We start from the raw sequence: 19,636 nt of genomic DNA, 5'->3' as shown, positions 1-19,636 counted from the left end.
CCCCCCCCCCCCTCAGATATTGCGATATTGGATCTACCCAAGAGATGACTGGTTTGGTGATGTGTGCGCGCGCGAGAGCGAGAGTGAGACTGCCAAGTTAATAACAGCGTAATGAGAAGAAAAAAAAATATACATATTATAAATCAAACGTAGACCAGCAGCCCACGCAGGTCCAAACAGACCGGCCCACCGGGGATTCTCCCGCACTTCCCGATGGCCAGTCCGCGCCTGCTCCTCCTGGATGTGTTGCCTCAGTCTCAGGACGCTCTCTGTCTCTCTCCCACACACACACACACACACACACACACACACACACACACACACACACACACACACACTCAGTGCTGTCAGCTCTATCATAGGGAGCAGTCTCTCCTCCTGGATGCGTTGCCTCAGTCTCGGGACGCTCTCTCTCACACACACACACACACACACACACACACACACACACACACACACACACACACACACCCTCAGTGCTGTCAGCTCTATCGTAGGGAGCAGTCTCTCCCCCTGGATGCGTTGCCTCAGTCTCAGGACGCTCTCTCTCACACACACACAGACACACACACACACACACACACACACACACACACACACACACTCAGTGCTGTCAGCTCTATCGTAGGGAGCAGTCTCTCCCCCTGGATGCGTTGCCTCAGTCTCAGGACGCTCTCTCTCACACACACACAGACACACACACACACACACACACACACACACACACACACACACACACACCCTCAGTGCTGTCAGCTCTATCGTAGGGAGCAGTCTCTCCCCCTGGATGTGTTGCCTCACTCAGCACACTCTCTCTCTCTCTCACACACACACACACACACACACTCAGTGCTGTCAGCTCTATCGTAGGGAGCAGTCTCTCCTCCTGGATGTGTTGCTTCAGTCTCAGGACGCTCTCTCTCTCACACACACGCACACACACACACACACACACACACACACACACACACACACACACACACACCCTCAGTGCTGTCAGCTCTATCGTAGGGAGCAGTCTCTCCTCCTGGATGTGTTGCTTCAGTCTCGGGACGCTCTCTCTCTCTCACACACACACACACACACACACACACACACACACACACACACACACACACACACACACACACACACACCCTCAGTGCTGTCAGCTCTATCGTAGGGAGCAGTCTCTCCTCCTGGATGTGTTGCCTCAGTCTCGGGACGCTCTCTCTCACACACGCACACACACACACACACACACACACACACACACACACACACACACACACCCTCAGTGCTGTCAGCTCTATCGTAGGGTGCAGTCTCTCCTCCTGGATGTGTTGCTTCAGTCTCAGGACGCTCTCTCTCTCTCACACACACACACACACTCTAATTTTTTAAAAAAATAAGAACTACAGATTGGGTTCAGTGCAGGATTAAATACAGTAAAATAGGGAGCAGATAAGTGCATTAAAGGCAGAGTGCTGTATTGTCCAGAAGGGGAGAGCTGAGTTTTACAGGTCCTGTCTGAAGAGGTGTGTCTTGAGGAGGCACCGGAAGGTGGTCAGGGACTGGGCAGTCCTGACATCCGTAGGAAGGTCATTCCACCACTGCGGGGTGAGGGTGGAATCTGCAGTATCAGTAGTGTATGTACTAATATTAGTTACTATGAAAGACACTAAACCAGAGCTTAAAACATTAGTTATTTAAACCAAAACGTATAAAGTGTTTTTGTAAGACAAATATAACACAAATGCACCGAGATTTGAACTCAGCTCGCTGGATTCAGCGTGCTAGCCATTACACCATGGAACCACCCATACAGGACCTCCATTGCAGGGACTCTCGTCAATGTTTCGTCAAAACACCAAACAGAACTAACTGCACTACACTCTGTGACCACAAGAGGGAGAGAGAGAGTAATAAAATGATGCTCTTTAATCCAGAGCAGTGGTTCTTAACCTGGGGTCCTCAGAGACAGTCCAGGGGGTCCACAGGAAAAAAATGGAAACATTTCACTCAACGTTAGGAATGAGGAAAATCAAAATATTTGCTTCTTGAATGTATTTGATTTCACAAAGTTTATGATGGATCTGTTAACCTGCAGGTCTGATTTTAATATTTTACAATTAATAATTATTTATACTGTGTAACAAAGCTACATAATCACAGCTGTGGCTAAGATTGTAGATGTTGTAAATTGAAGATGTTTCTTCGAGGCAACGGAGCAATGTCTGATTCTGTTCACATTGTATACAGTATTGCAACAAAATTACTTATTGGTCATTGTCATATACCAATTGCTATTGTAAAATGCATGCATCGTTTATAGCTATAACGATATTGAAATAAATAATCTTACATTTTTTGGGTTGACTTCAATCCGTTTCTTTTTTACACTTGTCATTACATCATTCATGGAGCAACAGTTGGTATGTGCGTAATAAACCCAATCGGGCCTTGATACGAGAAATAAATAATGCGGTTTTCTACGTTAACTTTTTGAAGAAATTGAAAACATACCTCGTCGAAATGTTTGCTATTTATTTTTTTTTGAATTTGCAAATGGCAGACTACATTGCCAATAAAAAATAACTTTGAAAATCAGCTTCCTATATGGTCTAGTGGTTAAGATTCCTGGTTTTCACCCAGGCGGCCCGGGTTTGACTCCCGGTATGGGAACTCCCTTGTTATTGTCATTTTGTTACAGAACTGTGGTCATGTGTAATGTGTTTTCACTATGATAATAAAGCTACAGTTACTTGAAATATATATATATATATATATATATATATATATATATATATATATATATATACAGAATGATGCAATGTATTTGACTCTATTCACATCCCCTCACATTTAAAATCCTCCACAGGTTGGGTGCCTCTCAACTCAGATTAAGGTTGATACTGTATAAATGCAGAACCAATCGTTCCAGATGGATGAGACCATTCATTTTTAAATACATGTAATTCGATTTTTGTATTGGTATTATTTGTACTGAGGCAGGGAGGCTGCAGTTGTTTCTAAGCGACAATGAATCTGGTATAAAATTCTTAGGGTTTGTGTCATACATATTTAAAATCTCAAATATCCGCAAACTCTTTAACACCTCTCCTTCCCCCGTACCCCCTCCTGCTCCAACCCCTACACCCACTGCATCCCCTACTAACTCACCCTCCATCTACACCTTCTCTCCCCTCTCAGACTCTGACCTCTCCTCCTGGCTCCAGGGTCACAAACCCACCACATCTGCCCTGGACCCCCTCCCCACTCACCTCTTTCAAGCTGCTGCTCCTGCTCTACTTCCCTTCATCTCCTCCCTTCTCAACACCGCTCTACTTTCTGGTCTCTTTCCCTCTGCCTTCAAACAAGCCTCTATCACTCCACTCCTCAAAAAACCTACCCTTAACCCCACCTCCCTCCAGAGCTACTGTCCTGTCTCCCTCCTACCCTTCCTCTCCAAAACCCTCGAGCGGACTGTACACCGCCAGCTCTCTGCTTTTCTGTCCAAACACTCTCTGCTCGACCCTCTCCAATCTGGCTTCCGCTCTTCTCACTCCACTGAAACTGCCCTCCTGTCTGTCACCAACTCACTAAAGTCTCTCCTCTGTCCTAATTCTCCTCGACCTCTCTGCTGCCTTTGACACTGTCGATCACTCTATTCTACTATCCTCTCTCGCTGACCTGGGAATCTCTGACACTGCTCTGGCCTGGTTCTCCTCCTACCTCTCCAACCACACTTACCAGGTAACCTGGCATGGAGCAACCTCCACACCTCACCCTCTCTTAACAGGAGTCTCCCAAGGGTCAGTCTTGGGTCCTCTCCTGTTCTCTCTCTACACCCGCTCCCTGGGTCCCCTCATCGCATCCTATGATTTCTCATACCATTGCTATGCTGATGATGCTCAGATTTTCCTCTCCTTCCCCACCTCTGACTCCACCATCTCCTCCAGTATCTCTACCTGTCTGTCTGTTATCTCCTCCTGGATGCACTTGCATCACCTCAAACTCATCTTCTCTAAATCTGACCTCCTGTACTTTCCCAACTTTCATTGGCTCATGATCACCGCTCACATCCAGTTCAAGTCTCTTGTACTCGCCTACAGATGCCTTGACCAGACTGCACCCAGCTACCTCCAGACCCTTATCTCTCCCTACACCCCCACTCGACCTCTCTGCTCCGCCTGCACTAGAAGACTGGCTCTACCTCCTCTACGATCCCCTGCCTCCAGAGCCCGCTCCTTCTCCACCCTCGCCCTGCAGTGGTGGAATGACCTTCCTACAGGTGTAAGGACTGCCCAGTCCCTGACCACCTTCCGGCGCCTCCTCAAGACTCACCTCTTCAGATAGCACCTGTAGAACTCCTCTGTTTTTCCCTCTGGACACTTATCACTCTTCCTTAAATGCGCTTTACTTGCTCTTATCTGCCCCCTATTTTACTGCATCTAATCCTGTACTTTAGAGTACTCTAATCTGTCAAGTGTTATTTAATCTGTAGTATTTTGTATTTAATTATATCCTGATGTAACTATCACTGACACTGTTATCTGCTCCGTTATTGAATCGTATTTTGTCATACTTGTACTTGCTAGAACCAAAGTCATTGTATTTATCTTGCTCTTAATTGTATTAATACTTGTACTGTGATTCTTGAAATGTATTTTGGTTTACGACTCTAAGTCGCCCTGGATGCAGCAGCAAAGGTCATTCAAAATGATCTAGACAGCATTCAGAACTGGACAGACACATGGCAAATGACATTTAATAGAGAAAAGTGTAAGGTACTGCACACAGGCAATACATTTCTACCACCTTCCTTTCTATATTGATTAATTGTAGGCTCTAGTATTTTTTTTTTTTAATTTAACATCACTGAGTCCCTTGTCTCTGTGCAACCACAATGTAGAAACATATAGAGAATGTATGGGATAATAAACATCACTGCTGTTTCTCTTAAAGCATGTTTATTTATTTATAATACTGGACCCTGTCTTAATACTGTATTACATTCTGAATATGAGTATAGCTGGATTATTAATTGTAGATAATACTTAGAATACCAGATACATATTTAGCATTAAAAAGCAATACATGTGATTCATTTAATAGTCGTTCATTATTTTGTGTATCAGCCGCCACACAAAGCTGAGCGCAGTGCGGTATACTGTAATGATGTTCCAGTCAGTCTGCCCGGACTGCACCTGAACCATCTTAAAAACACGAAGCCCCTAATAAGCTAATTTGTAAAAGTTAGTAAAGAATTGCGCTCATATAACGAAGCTAAATTTGAACTCCTAACTGGAGCAACGAGAGAGGGCGAGAGGGCGGGGCAGAGAAGGAGGGGGAGACGCTGCTAGGCAACCGGCTCGTGAACATTCCACTCAGCTGAGCAGAGACCGTTAGGATTTAAAAATGCGAACGTTCCGAGCGGCGTTAGGCGCTTCGTTAAATTAACACACCGTTGCTGGCATTTTAATTTTGAAGATGACCATATTTTAAATACTCAAATAGCACTGTATTAAAAAAATAATTCAGTTCCAGACCGTTTTCCAACAAATAAAAAGAAGTGCGTATTTATAATAAGTATATTTGTTATGATATTAAGACTAAACAAATGTGCTACAGTTTGGTGTATAATTTATTTATTTATTAAATGTTGTAGCATTTCTTTTTTTAATATTGTATTGTTTTCACAAAATAACATCCATACATTATCAGTTCATCTGCTAGAGTAATCAAATCACAAATATTACTCGTCAGTAATTCATACACAGACACGCTGTGGTAACTTCAAGAAGTCAAAATGTAAGGCTGGATTAAAGTTTAACCAAATAAATAAGTAAATACATTAATAACGACATGAAACAAAAATACGTTTTGGTAGCTCATACGTAGGCCTATTTAAATTACAAAATGCGACCTGTTTTAGAAATTGATTTATATACTACCTGCCATTTAAATCTAAATTATATTTAAAATTGTTTAAGGGGCAGACTAGCATAGATGATTTCTAAAATCCATTAATATGTTAAACTATAACACCACATTAGCACTCCGAGAAATATAGAAATTGATCATTTGTAAAGAATTAGCTGTGAGATTAGTTAGATAAATAATCAGAATTATGGATGCATGGATTTTTGATTAAAATACACCCACATGTATTTTTGTTTCATGTCGTAATTTATTTATTAATTTCATTTTAACCTCTTGCTGGTGCCACGGCTTGTCTCTGTATCAATTCACTGATATTTGAGGTTTTGTTTAGTACACACTAGCAGGTGATCTGATAATCTTATTGATGTTATTTTGTGAAAACAATAACATGTTAATACTGTGCTACAAAAAATGACTCGCCGTGTTGTAACTTGTGCGGGTGATGTCATGGGTTGTCATGGCAGCGCCGATCATCACGGGAGGGGTTATCAGTGGTTGTCGGAGAAACGCTGGAGTTCCGCTGGTTTCCGAGGTATCCAACCCGAATATCTAAATCAATACAGTGACAACAAAGGAATGTGACATATAAACCTAATGACTACATTAATGAAGCAGTAATACACGACAGGGTGTGTGTGTTATCATGAGGTAATATCACCACGCCTTGGGTGCGTTGGGAGGCACTAGACGAAGTCGAGTTCTTCAACCGCCCAGGAAGTGGTGATATACCTCACGATAACACACAGACCCTGGAGTGTATTATTGCTATTATTAAATGGGTCTAGGAGCCTGTTGTTGTTGGTAAATAAAGAAGACTTTAAACCTTATTTTAATAATTTTTATTTGTGTCACCTTCCACTGAGAGAAGTAGTTCCACAGTAACTAAAAATGGTTAGATTAACAATTAAACATTTGATTTTAAACCATTTTGTATAATAGTTTCTTGTTTAGGCTTTGTAGATATTGAACTGGATCATTGTTTCAACATGTATGTCTGGGTTTTGTCCAGTAGATGAAGCTGCTGCTGCTGTTGTGATGTTTTGTTTAGCAGAATGCAGTTCACGTACCGTGTTATAAACGGGACGGCGCTGCACAGAGTGGTACAAACTGTGCAATTAACATCTCCGGTAGTACTACAGACGGGCCGCCGATAATCATCTCTGATTAACCCAACATGAATATAAATACGAACTCAGTCTGTTTCAAAGAGCACTCAGAGTGACGGCGCCGGAGAGTCTGCGAGCAGGTTTAATAATATGAATGTGCCTCTCTTTCTCTCTATATAGATATACAGCTCTGGAAAAAATTAAGAGACCACTGCAAAATTATCAGTTTCTCTGGTTTTACTATTTATAGGTATGTGTTTGGGTAAAATGAACATTTTTGTTTTATTCTATAAACTACTGACAACATTTCTCCCAAATTCCAAATAAAAATATTGTCATTTAGAGCATTTATTTGCAGAAAATGACAACTTGTCAAAATAACAAAAAAGATGCAGTGTTGTCAGACCTCGAATAATGCAAAGAAAATAAGTTCATATTCATTTTTAAACAACACAATACTAATGTTTTAACTTAGGAAGAGTTCAGAAATCATTATTTGGTGGAATAACCCTGATTTTCAAGAACAGCTTTCATGCGTCTTGGCATGCTCTCCACCAGTCTTTCACATTGATGTTGGGTGACTTTATGCCACTCCTGGTGCAAAAATTCAAGCAGCTCGGCTTTGTTTGATGGCTTGTGACCATCCATCTTCCTCTTGATCACATTCCAGAGGTTTTCAATGGGGTTCAGGTCTGGAGATTGGGCTGGCCATGACAGGGTCTTGTTCTGGTGGTCCTCCATCCACACCTTGATTGACCTGGCTGTGTGGCATGGAGCATTGTCCTGCTGGAAAAAACAATCCTCAGAGTTGGGGAACATTGTCAGAGCAGAAGGAAGCAAATTTTCTTCCACGGCAACCTTGTACTTGGCTTGATTCATGCGTCCTTCACAAAGACAAATCTGCCCGATTCCAGCCTTGCTGAAGCACCCCCAGATGAGTCCAATTTTCAGCTTTGCCCAACACCTGGTCATCTAATGGTTAGACAGAGACCTGGAGAGGCCTACAAGCCACAGTGTCTCGCACCCACTGTGAAATGTGGTGGAGGATCGGTGATGATCTGGGGGTGCTTTGGCATGAATCAAGCCAAGTACAAGGTTGTCCTGGAAGAAAATCTACACACTTGTGATTCTAGAACAAGGTATATATATATATATATATATATATAAGGAGTGTTGATAATTTCACCCTAAACTTGCATACTGAAAGCAGCATGTCAAAGCAAGAAGGAATCTAATAAGTAGAATATGAATGTGGCTGCTCAAGTCTTGCATCAAACTCAGCGTCCTCTATATAGTATAAACACATTACACAAGGGGTTGCCAGCGGGTGTAGTGAATTCAGTTCCAATAACTCAGCCCTATCTTTCTCTCATATTATATATATATATATATATATATTATATAGTCCTCCTGTTTTACCGAACAGCTCAAAGAATGGAACTTCTGGTTCGGACTGGTGCGCGGATCTAAAGATACCCCGCATCGGTTGTACCGGTTTGTTATGGAACGTGTTTCGTAAAATGAGTTTATCCAGTAACAGACTAAATAAACCACAGTGAAAACAAACATGAAGAGAACATGTTGCCAAGTAGTGGTTTGTTTAACCAGTAACAAAAAAAAAAAAAACACATTTGTACACAGAGTTAAAACTGAAAGTTAAACTAATATCTTATTGGAGATCTAGAACAAGGTTTATATATAAGGAGTGTTGATAATTTCACCCTAAACTTGCATACTGAAAGCAGCATGTCAAAGCAAAAAGGAAAATAAAGAGGGTTACAACTCAATGGAGAAGGAAAGTCTTTGCCCCCACGTTCACTCAGTGAATTAGTGAAGAGTCCTTGAGTAACACTCCATATTGAGAATGGCCTGATCAGGAAACAAGCAAAGCATTCAATGCAGTAAGAGGAGAGAATCCCATTAACATGGCCATACTGACACACACCAATATATAATCTATGTAGAATTAGTCAAGCACCCACCAAAAAAATAAATAACAGAAACCAAAACAGCCTTTACAAGCAAGATCTTTATTTATCAATACACACTTTTGGGCATTTTCCAGAAATATACAACTCCAGCTACAAAGACAACCACTGAACACACACCCATTGCAGCTCCCAGAAGGGACCACACATTGAATTGGCCTGTAAGAGAAGAAAGAAATAGTTAGTGGAATTTAAAGAGATAGTTATATATTTTACTTGAACCGCAATTGTGTTCACATCATGCATGTTACAGCTTCTAGGCATAACGTTAAGGGATCCATCTCTCCTCAGCTCAATTGGGCCAGAAGACACAAATGCCTTTACTGCACCACCATCCATCCCTTCAGCACTGCGACCTACAGGAGGAATTAGGAGGAGTCCATCAAAACAAATGGACAAAAATGCATGAAAAATGTCCCCCCCTCCCCCAACAGACAGAGCTCTTACCAAGCCTCTGTTTCCCTGGAATGCACCGTCTGCTACAGAGGCTGTCTGATGGCCGGTTTGAATCACATATCACAACACTGCAGTGGAAGTAAATCTGAAACACAGCACACCTTGTCAAGTAAAACAAGCATCAATAGATCAGGCAGGACCATCATCCAATGAGGATTACTGAATTGAAAAACAAATATATTGCATCATAGTAAGTGTTTCTTGCAAATGTGCCGTTATAGGTTTTCATTCCAACTCACTAAAGATTTGAGCACAGTGACCATTTGCTGCTTGCAAAGCAATCCAAACCATGCATTGTGGTACAAGATCCCCATCCCAACACTCCACTTTACCTGTCCTTTCAGTGCATCCCGGCCGCTTGAAGGAAAACATTTTCACTTCAAACCTCTTCAGATGGGATGGGAACAGCACTCTTGCATTGCTGGAGACTGGGTGAAAGATGGTCAAGTACTCATCTGCAGAGTTCTCACAGCTAGAAAGAGAAAGTAGGTCAGGAGCACATCAGCCACAACTCCAATTCCTAGGTTTTGTAGCAGCAATATCATATTCCAGCATCTTACCTGTCCACAACAACATCCCACTTGGGAGAGCTATTCCTGTCAGCAGAATAGGTTGCCCAGCAGTTCTCCAAAAACAATTCAGCCTGTGGATCCCTGCTGTACAGGAGCTCTACCTCAAAATACAAGGGTCTTCGCAAGTACTTCACAACAGGGTAATCCTGAGCTCCAGAGAAGTCGTAGGTTGAAACTGCAGAGATGCAAGGGAGAATTTATACACAGAACACACACTACTAGAACATCTATATTATTTCAAATTGCCAAGTCCTACCCAATGCAAGCTGCATGATGACCACAAGGTCCCCCAAGCCAGGCTGGACTACAGGTGCAGGATTATTCTGGTACAAGAACTGCACTACCTTGGTGTCATTGACCAGATAGTGACAGGCAACTCTCAACCTGGAAAGAGGAGATGGGGTTAGCAGAGATTCAGGCTCAACCACAAGGATACTCAATTTGATTGCAATCCTTACCGGTAAGATGTGAACAGCACTTCATTCTCGTAAGTCAGGAGGTTGTCGTCAAACTGGAAGAGAAATCACAAAGGCTCAGGTTGCAATGAACTTGTAGATTTAGTATGGAGCTGCATACCAAGTTGCAGACCAGCTGATATCAGTACTCAGGATCATCCCCAGCTGTGTACTAACTTAATATCAAATTCACAATTTAAAAATAAAAAGCGTTGGTCATGAATTTTTGGGAGCTCATGTTTGTTCCAGTTAATATGATACCACAAGTCTGTCTACAGAAACTGCTAGACTAATTTGGTATTGTTTTAGGATACCTCTAGGACGGCAACAGCAGTTATTTTGAGTTTGCTGCAAATACACATTAATACAGCTGGTGACTCTTGAGCTACAATTGGTATTAACTCATGTAATAGTTTAGTCCCATCCTACGTACTAACCACGGGATCATCCCCAGTTAGTACACTCCTTCCAGTTCACTGCAATTGACCCAAAAGGTCTATAGACAGCACATGCAATGCCATAACCAAGAGTCATGTCATGTGTCACAGCACCTTTCTCAACTGGACAAGCAGTTCAATACAAAAAGGTGGCATCCTTCAGATGTCCACAACTCATGCAAATAATTCAGCAGAGAGAAACACCAGTCACCATGGCTCCCCAGATTGAGCCAGGGGTGTTGTGGCCAACTTGTCTAGGTTGAACCTCCTCAAAATATGGTTTTAAATGTGTCAATACTAACCCTTCTAGTTGTGCCACAGGAGTTGACATTGAAGTAGAAAACAGCATTGATAGCATCAAATTGAAGAGGTCCAGCAACTCGGATCCCTTAGAGTTAGTTGACTTGGAGACAAGCTGGGGACAGATTCCACTTTCACAGCAAGAGCTGCCATAGTTCCATTGGTGAAGCAATCTGAAACACAGCATTTGGTGCCAGGTTAAGGAAACAGATTATAGCTTCAATACCACTTCATGCAGCTTTTTGCCAATCTCAAAGACAGCTATTATACAGAATGCTTGGTTTGCAGGAGAGTTACCAATCATCTTTGTAGGGAAACTGCAGGATAGAGAGAAGTCAGCCACCACAACCATGGTCCCAATATCCTTCAAGGTCAAGCCTGCTTCTGATGCCTGAAGAACTGATCACCTACAGAGACAATACATCAGGTCAGTAATGTGTTGAACCCAAAACAGCTAACCTCATTTTAAAGTTCCATCACTTACTTCATATATGGCATCAACTGAATTGTATGGCACAGTCATCCAGAAATTGGTAGAGTTGGCATTATACTTGTACAGGGCAAGCAGATTTCCACCAACTTCTCTTGAGCCCACAAAAGGAATCCAGTTGCGACCCATGTTGCCATGGTATAGAATGCAGCACCATCACAGTAGCCAGTTACTGTTGGTGGAACTGCAAGAGGAAGAACAGTTGTCAGGGCAACGGACTGGATTGGTCAGAAAAGGGTAGTTGTAGACCAAAGTCAGGCACTTACTGATGTCTGAGAATGGCTTCAACTACAGCAGGATGAGTAAAGGGTGTATTCTCTGGCACTATATTCAGCAAGTAGGTCAGGGGCAGAATGTAGGTTCTGGTGTCTGGGTTTAATCCTACAAACCCATGTTTCTTTCAGGTAACTCCTCCAAAGTCAGACAGCAAGCAAGTGTTTTCATAAGGGCAATAGGGTGATTGAACAGGTGGGATGTTACCTTTTGCTTCACATTGGGGTCCTCAAATGGCACCTGGAGGGTGTAGGTCTTGGATCCATTGGGAAAGACATGTTCCTCGACATTATAACCTTTTAGTTTGGCTTCTGGCACAGTTAACGTCTCTGGTCCAACTATAATTTTGACCAGCTCCACATCAGGCAGGAATGCCCCCAGTGTCACATCGAGCACTCTGGCTTTAGGAACAGTATCTGAAATTAAAGCATGCAGTTAAAAAATGAAGGATATGAAGTGGAGCACTGCAACAAATCCCTTTGATTTACTGCATGTGGACAAGTTCTACATACTGTTTGTGTCAACTGGTGGCCGAGGCATGAAATGAAAGGAGTGGTTATTGGATGAAGTACTGTGTACTTGGTCTTCTCAGGCCCATCTTGCCAGGTATGCTCCAGCACTGGTTCAATAGAGTAAGAGATCACATAGGTGTTGTCCAATACATGGCTCTGAAAGCACAGAAGCATCTTAGGAGGAAAGCTTTAAAATGAGAAGGATTTAGAAGATGTTGAACTTCTACATACCTTGTAATATCCACCATCAGCTCCCACAGGAATTTTTACAGTGATTAGCTGGGGACCGACATCCAGTTTATAATCTCTATTATGAATCGTTGCAGGTTCAAGCTTGCGGCCATCAACTCCCATTTGAACATCAAGGGTAGTAATTTGTGGTGTAGGAACAAGAAGAGGTAGAACACGGGGAACATTCCATATAATCATCTGTTCTGTGAAGGCTGTTCCATCTGACAGAAAGGAACACCACAGACTTGGTAAAGTATTCATACCTTAATCTAGAACAGTTCTTGAGCACCGTTGCCCTCCATAAGCTTACTCACCAGTAGGACATGTAACTGCAGTGTCCACCATCATGACCATCCATCTTTGCTTATAAAAGGTGGTTGATCTTAGCACAGCCATTGGTACAGTTTGGATCTGTTGGAGGGGAGGGGGAGGGGGGGGGGACTTTTACTAAAACAAAAGCAAGACTTGTCTACCTTCTGTCTGGATATACTGTACTAGAGAACAATGAAGCCTAGACTACTTACCACCTGAGGCTGGCTTTCTGTGGAGTTGTATGCAGCTCTAACCAGAATTAGAGTTGGTGTAGTGTTTATGCCATAGCCATTTGTCATGGCCTGAGCAACAGTCACGGTTGTCTTTCTGTTTGCTGGGAGATGGAACAAAATTTTCCAGATGCTGTTGTCAGCAGCAGTTGCCTAGCAGAAGAAAATCTCATTAGAATAGGGAGTTTGAACACAAAGCATCCCCAGTCTAAAAGGATTTGTCATAACAGATGTCATGTTTAATAAACAGGAACTAAAACTGAAAGTTGAAAGTTTAATGACACATCACTGAAACTGTTCTAGGTTCAGCGGACATCTAAGGGAACAGAGTAAATCCTCAAATACAACTTTGTACGAAAGCCTATGTGAAAGCATGTTGTCTGGATCCGATACAGTCAGAGTTTACAGCCATTCATTTGTACTGGACCTTAATACATCAGTGTACCAAACTTTAGGACAGCTAAATTGCTCCTATGCAGCAGTCCTCAAAAAAGTAAATCAGGACACATTTATCATGAAGGATTTATAGCTCTGCACATATGAAGCCACTACCTCAGTGGTTGAAATACAAGGCTTACACTGACAAGAAAGGGTTAATTTCTCCACAATCAATTTCTATCAAAACAATCACAGAATACATATATGCAAAGCCAATGCCTTAAATGTCACACAATTCCAATATGGCCACCCTCTTGGGTGACAGGTTAAAGTTAAGGGGCCGTTAGATTTTGCTTCCTCTAGATGAGACAGTAGAATAGACCCCAATAGGCAAGACCAAGGGGACATGAATGAAGCAAATGTAAAGTCACACGATTCTACCTCAGGGTATGCAAGGGACCAATCAGGATCACCTTGAACAAAGTTGAGCTCAATAAGTGGCACACCTCTTCTCACAGAAACCTAAAGAAAATTGAGATTAGTCATGAGTGAAGCACTTCCGTAGTGACAATTAAAATACCCACACAACCCAACAAGTTATACTGAACAGCATTATCACATCCTGACAGCCCTTACCTCCATGTAGTTTCTTCACACAGAATCTCCCTCTCTGCCCATGGAGAATAGCGGCATGTCATGCTCTGAACATAGGAGGAAGCTGAAGTCATAGCACTGTAAAATGATGACTCACTGTGTTCTGAGCAAAGCAGCTCAGCACAGAAGCAAGGACCTTGGCATTTCCCAAGAAGTCAACAGTTAAGCTATATCCACACTGTGCGGCCAGTCTTGGAGAGAGGGACACAAGCACCCCCTTATTGTCTATGGAAAGAAATTCAGTTGGCCTTTTAAGAAACTGTACACGTGATCAAGCAAGGTAGAGATATAACAAAGTTAACACCTCCACTGCCCCATTCCATCTACTTACTGCAATTCTTTAAAAACTATTTATATTAATAGAATCATACACTCGTTCAGAACAGTAAGTTTAGAGTAAATGATTCCTATTTCTGCGCACCTGCAGTAAACAAATCTGACTAAGGTTGTAGCAGCACAGGTCTATTTAGTGTGATCAGCAACATGCTTTTAAAGATAACCCAAGTCCTTTCATACCCTGCATTTTACAAAGACAAAGCCTGGTTGCTGTCATACAGAACAGGAGTACTGTACTTAATTCAGGTTATTACATTACGAGTCAATAGACTTTGTACATCAAAAGCTTACCATTCAAGAAAATTGATCACTCACCAATCACATTGATGCGAAAATACTTTCCAACAAAAGACTTCTCCAACATCATCATCATAACACTCCCTTGACATTCTGTCCTCACCGAGCCTGCAGAAGACAACGATACTTGAAAACACACAACCGGCAAATAAACAGGAAGCTGAAAGGACAGCTCTGCTGAAGCGACCGTTATCGTACCTAGAGGGGGGTTCTGCGTCCAAACTTCAGTGACTAACACTGCTAACAGCAATGTTATTCTGCATTGCAAAAAAAACACGCAAGTGAGAAACACACAATAAAATGAACGTTTCTAAAGAAGAGAAAAGATCAACAATTACCCAAATCTAAGACAACACGGCATCAATAAATCCAAGGCAGCCCCGACCGTGAACTTCTTTTACCGTTATAAAGCAACAATAATAAAAACAAAACCGTCAGTAGCTGAGTTTGGTGTTCCTTAGTGCACAATGGGTTTATAAAGAGATTCAGGTGCTAATGGGAGCTGATTAGCTGCAATTGATGCGCACACCTCTTTCATATTAGTCCTCTGATTGTCAGTCAGTACGTTAATTAAAATAAATAAATAAATAAATAAAACTTTTGAAATTATATTACAACCCATTTAGAAGATTGTACTTTGAATTGAAGTTTGGCAGAAGTACGTGCGGATCAAACTGCACTGTCACCTACAAGGACTGTCTGATTAAAGGCTCAGCTATGGAGGCGTGTAGTAAACAAACCACAATGAATAATAAAAAGCAGGCCGCGCAAATGAAGAAACACATTTATATCATGCAGGAATCCAGGCAGATGTGTTGCCTGCGCCAGTTTGAGGGGACGAGCATGACAGCTCGAGTTCTGATGTGAACATCCACAAGTCAATTACACATTTTCACAATTTCACCAGACTGACAGGTAGGCTAAGCAGACATTAATGTAGACAATTTATTTGAGGCCTCTTGATTTAAGAAACAGTGCAAAGCATCTCTTTCGCATGTCAGATTTGCCATGACAGGGGCAGTCCCGGGGAATAGAATGACCAAGTGGCAAATGGAAAGCACAGCGCTTAACCTGAAATACAACGCGCAGTATTGATTTAGAACAGACTAAACACAAATCGGAGGGCGTGCTGGAAATTTGAATTGTAATCAATTTATTTAAGATTTCAAGTTCCCATTTCAATTTTTGAGTTTAATTACATTCATTATTTTATGTATAATTCATTCAATTAGCGTGTTGAGCATTTTCAATTTGGCATATTATCTTCGAGTGTTGTGCTTTGTCTATTTGACAGCTGTTATTTCAATTCAAATGTTGAACTTTGTCGTTGATGTTTGACGCTCTGGCTTTTGCAGTTCATATTTTTGTTACATTCCACCTCTCATAGGTTTGAACACAAACGGGTTTATTTGTGAAATTGTCAGATTGTTTCTTGTGTATCCAGCGCTCATCTGAACTAACTGGTTCAGTGGTGTGTTCCCGTGAATAGACAGCACATGTCTGAGGGGGGGTGTTCTGTTCAGCTGTGCATTTCTGTGCGCCCCCCAGCCCGGCCAGCTCTCCCTCCCACCCGATCTGCAATCTTGGGAAGATCTTGGTAGCTTTGACCAATCATAGCCCGTGTCGCTACCAAGAATTGACCAGGAGCGAGCCAATCAGATCTCGTAGAACTCCCTCGAATCCTGCTCGTTCTCAACGGCGGGAGATTATTGAGTCGTGAAGACTTTTGGTTTATTTCGAAATACAATCATCTGAAGGGAAGAATTTTATTACACTATTATTTTAATTGTCACTAGTACTGTACGTATAGTCACCAAAATTAAAAAATGCCAATAATAATATATGTTCGTATTACAAATGTCAGCTGTAGAAATGCGTGGATAGTAAACTCTATGTTTTGTAATATTATCAATAAAAATACACGATTGACATTTTTACAATAGGTGTCAGTTCTGAGTGTTAAAAAAATGTAATATTTACGACAGCTAGAAACTTGTTTGAGGGACTGTTTTATCCAAAGCGCAATTATATTTAATATATTTGTCCGTTATAATGATACTGTAATACTTGTATCCGGGACAACAGAAATCGTACCATGGTAAAATAAATAGTACCATATAGTACCGTGGGATAGTGTTGCATTATACTGTAGATACCAGGATACTTCTTAGAAATAAAAAGTACAATCGTATTATCATGGTGGTACTGCATTATAGTACCAGAATAGTGCATTGTACATTGATAGTATCGGATACATTGTGTTTTTCTATCATTTATTTTTAATTATGTATCCATGAACGTTATAGTACTGTATTTAACTTTATGTTTTTAAGTTTAATTTAGTTTTCATTGAAAAATGATCTTGTTTTGAAAGCAATACTTAAAAAATGTGAACATGGGTACTCCATGCTTTTTTAATTATTTTAAATAATCTCTCTTTTTCAACAGTAAGTCCCTTTTCTCATTGTATAGTAGTGTTTATCTGTTTTCACCCAGTGAACCCCTTTTTGATTTCTTGTTGTTTTGTGTAGAAACCTTTTATTTGGCCATTGTGACTATTTTGTGTTTAGGCTATTTGTTTAATTGAAGTCTTTTGTTTAACTGCAACCTTGCTATTCTGTCACAAATGCTCTTTTTTCAGGTTCAGATGGAACCCTTGTTTAGAAGAAAGGCTGATGGCAGACTCAACCTGACTGATACAAAGTGATCCATAAGCTGGTATCGCCCCAGAAGGTTCAACCATGTAAGTTCGAATTTGAATCAATGCTTATAAAAATAATGATCTTCACATTATAACTACTTTATAGGTCTCCCTTTCAGTGCTAATTTCATTATCTATTACAATGCATTTTTATAACTGATGGTGTGATTTGAACTTGGCTGCTATATAATGAATGTTTTAGTATACACATATCACATACTGGCATTATTATATTTGGTGGAAAACAGTCAGTTGATATAAATGATATGTGGTCCAGTTACCATACCAGGTACCTATTGCTGTTGTTTTTCAGCTCTGATGACTGGTGCTGATCTGAGCAACCAAGAACTCCAGAATAATCGTACCTTCTTATACTGGACCATGCAAATACACAGGTACAGTGAACTTGATAAAGGATTGTCAGTATTACCATTAAAAATGTAGGAATAAAGCTTCTAAATTATTAGTGCAATTTTCTATGAAATTCCACACAGGAGTTGGTAGCAGTGTTTGATTTTTATAATCTTTCATAAATAATTATAAGGTAGCTGCATTTCTTAATTACAAATACACAATTAATTAATATTACATTTCTCAATCAAGGATGATATAATGCGCAAGGATACTTGTCTTTCATAAGAGCTGAAATAAATTATAGCGCTTTGAGATTATATATGTTACTATCGGATTGTTTAGAAATGTACTTAATTATATTACAACTTTTCTAAAAAAGAATGTTATCTCGAGAAAGGAGGCTTGTCAAGCCGAAATAGCTCAGCTGGGAGAGTGTTAGACTGAAGATTTAAAGGTACCTGGTTTGATCCCGGGTTTCAGCAAACAGCAAGAATATTTTTGTTTTGTAGTATTTTGAACTAAAAAACAGAACACATTTTCTTCTTCAGTGTAATTGGAGGAAATAACAGCGTATCAGAGTGCCATTTTCTAATGTGATTAAGAAATGCAAAAAGCATCGTCCCTGGGTGGGCTTGAATCACCAACCTTTCGGTTAACAGCCGAACGTGCTAACCGATTGCGCCACAGAGACCATCCTGCGCAGCCGAAACTGAGACCACATCTAAGAAGAAAGCAACACTGGGCAGGAAAGTCTGTAATCACAATTACATGTATTCAAACCAATGCAAGCAAACCAAGCCATTTATATTTATTCCCAAATAAGACAAATTCTTTCATTGCTACAAAAAATATAAAAAATCTCCGCGTCTCGGAAGGCATACGATGGAGGGAGCACTGCATTTTGTCAGCCTGGGGAATATTACAAATTAGGAGACTTTGCTTTAAAATACACATGTAGGGCAGTCAACTCTGTTAAAAAGAATTGTCACACTTTGTAATTATCTCCATAATGCGTTGGGACTAAATACGCAGATATATTAAAACTATTTGGAGAACGCGGGCATCGATCCCACTACTTCTCGCATGCTAAGCGAGCGCTCTACCATTTGAGCTAATTCCCCTTGAATCATGCTTGTGATTCTCATAGGCTACATCGCAGCTTGATATGAGCAATTCAGATTGTCTCGGCAATGTAGTCTGCCATTTGCAAATTCAATCACTTGAGGATCTCTCTGAGTGTCAGCAAACTGATGGGATGGATAGGAGTGTTGGAGAAGGGACGGAGATGAGGCGGCAGAAATACTGAATTCCAGAGATGTAGGCTTTAATGGTAGTGGGGGCTAAGTGAAGAGAATCCCTTGCATGGGCGATGGAGGCTACAATCCGCTGTTCATTAAATTGGAATGGGATGTATTTTGATTTGAGTGCAGAAAGTTGTAAATGTTTTCCATCCAGTGGTAAATGAAGATTTGGTCGCTGGGGCTAAGAGTGTGGCCATGTAGTGATGAGCAGATTGCAGAAGACTGGAGAGTGTTGTGTTTAGTTGAACAGCAGACGTTGGTGTTGCAATTATTAACCTGGTCGAACAAAATAAGTCTTCAGTGTAATTTTAAACAAAGAGCGCTTTCC

General features: G+C 41.1%; 1 protein-coding gene, 2 long non-coding RNA genes and 1 other non-coding gene across 4 annotated transcripts in view; 2 read left to right on the top strand and 2 right to left on the bottom strand.

The window, feature by feature from the left end:
- LOC117395269 (DELTA-stichotoxin-Hcr4a-like) overlaps positions 1–19,636 on the top strand; it is a 412,383-nt gene that overhangs the window by 204,599 nt on the left and 188,148 nt on the right. The window lies entirely within an intron of this gene.
- trnae-uuc (transfer RNA glutamic acid (anticodon UUC)) lies at positions 2,593–2,664 on the top strand. The gene has a single exon. It is a non-coding gene; the product is annotated as a tRNA-Glu (tRNA).
- Positions 9,285–10,196, bottom strand: LOC131705192 (uncharacterized). Its single transcript, XR_009310218.1, has 4 exons — positions 10,036–10,196; positions 9,808–9,947; positions 9,467–9,560; positions 9,285–9,375 (listed from the first exon to the last, which is right to left on the bottom strand). It is a non-coding gene; the product is annotated as an uncharacterized LOC131705192 (long non-coding RNA).
- LOC131705196 (uncharacterized) lies at positions 10,505–11,638 on the bottom strand. Its single transcript, XR_009310222.1, has 3 exons — positions 11,537–11,638; positions 11,242–11,412; positions 10,505–10,558 (listed from the first exon to the last, which is right to left on the bottom strand). It is a non-coding gene; the product is annotated as an uncharacterized LOC131705196 (long non-coding RNA).

Source organism: Acipenser ruthenus, chromosome 35 (genome assembly GCF_902713425.1).
Source record: "Acipenser ruthenus chromosome 35, fAciRut3.2 maternal haplotype, whole genome shotgun sequence".
Taxonomy (NCBI): Eukaryota; Metazoa; Chordata; class Actinopteri; order Acipenseriformes; family Acipenseridae; genus Acipenser; species Acipenser ruthenus.
The sequence above is the reverse complement of the archived record's forward strand: the minus strand, read 5'-3'. Positions and strand labels throughout refer to the sequence as shown.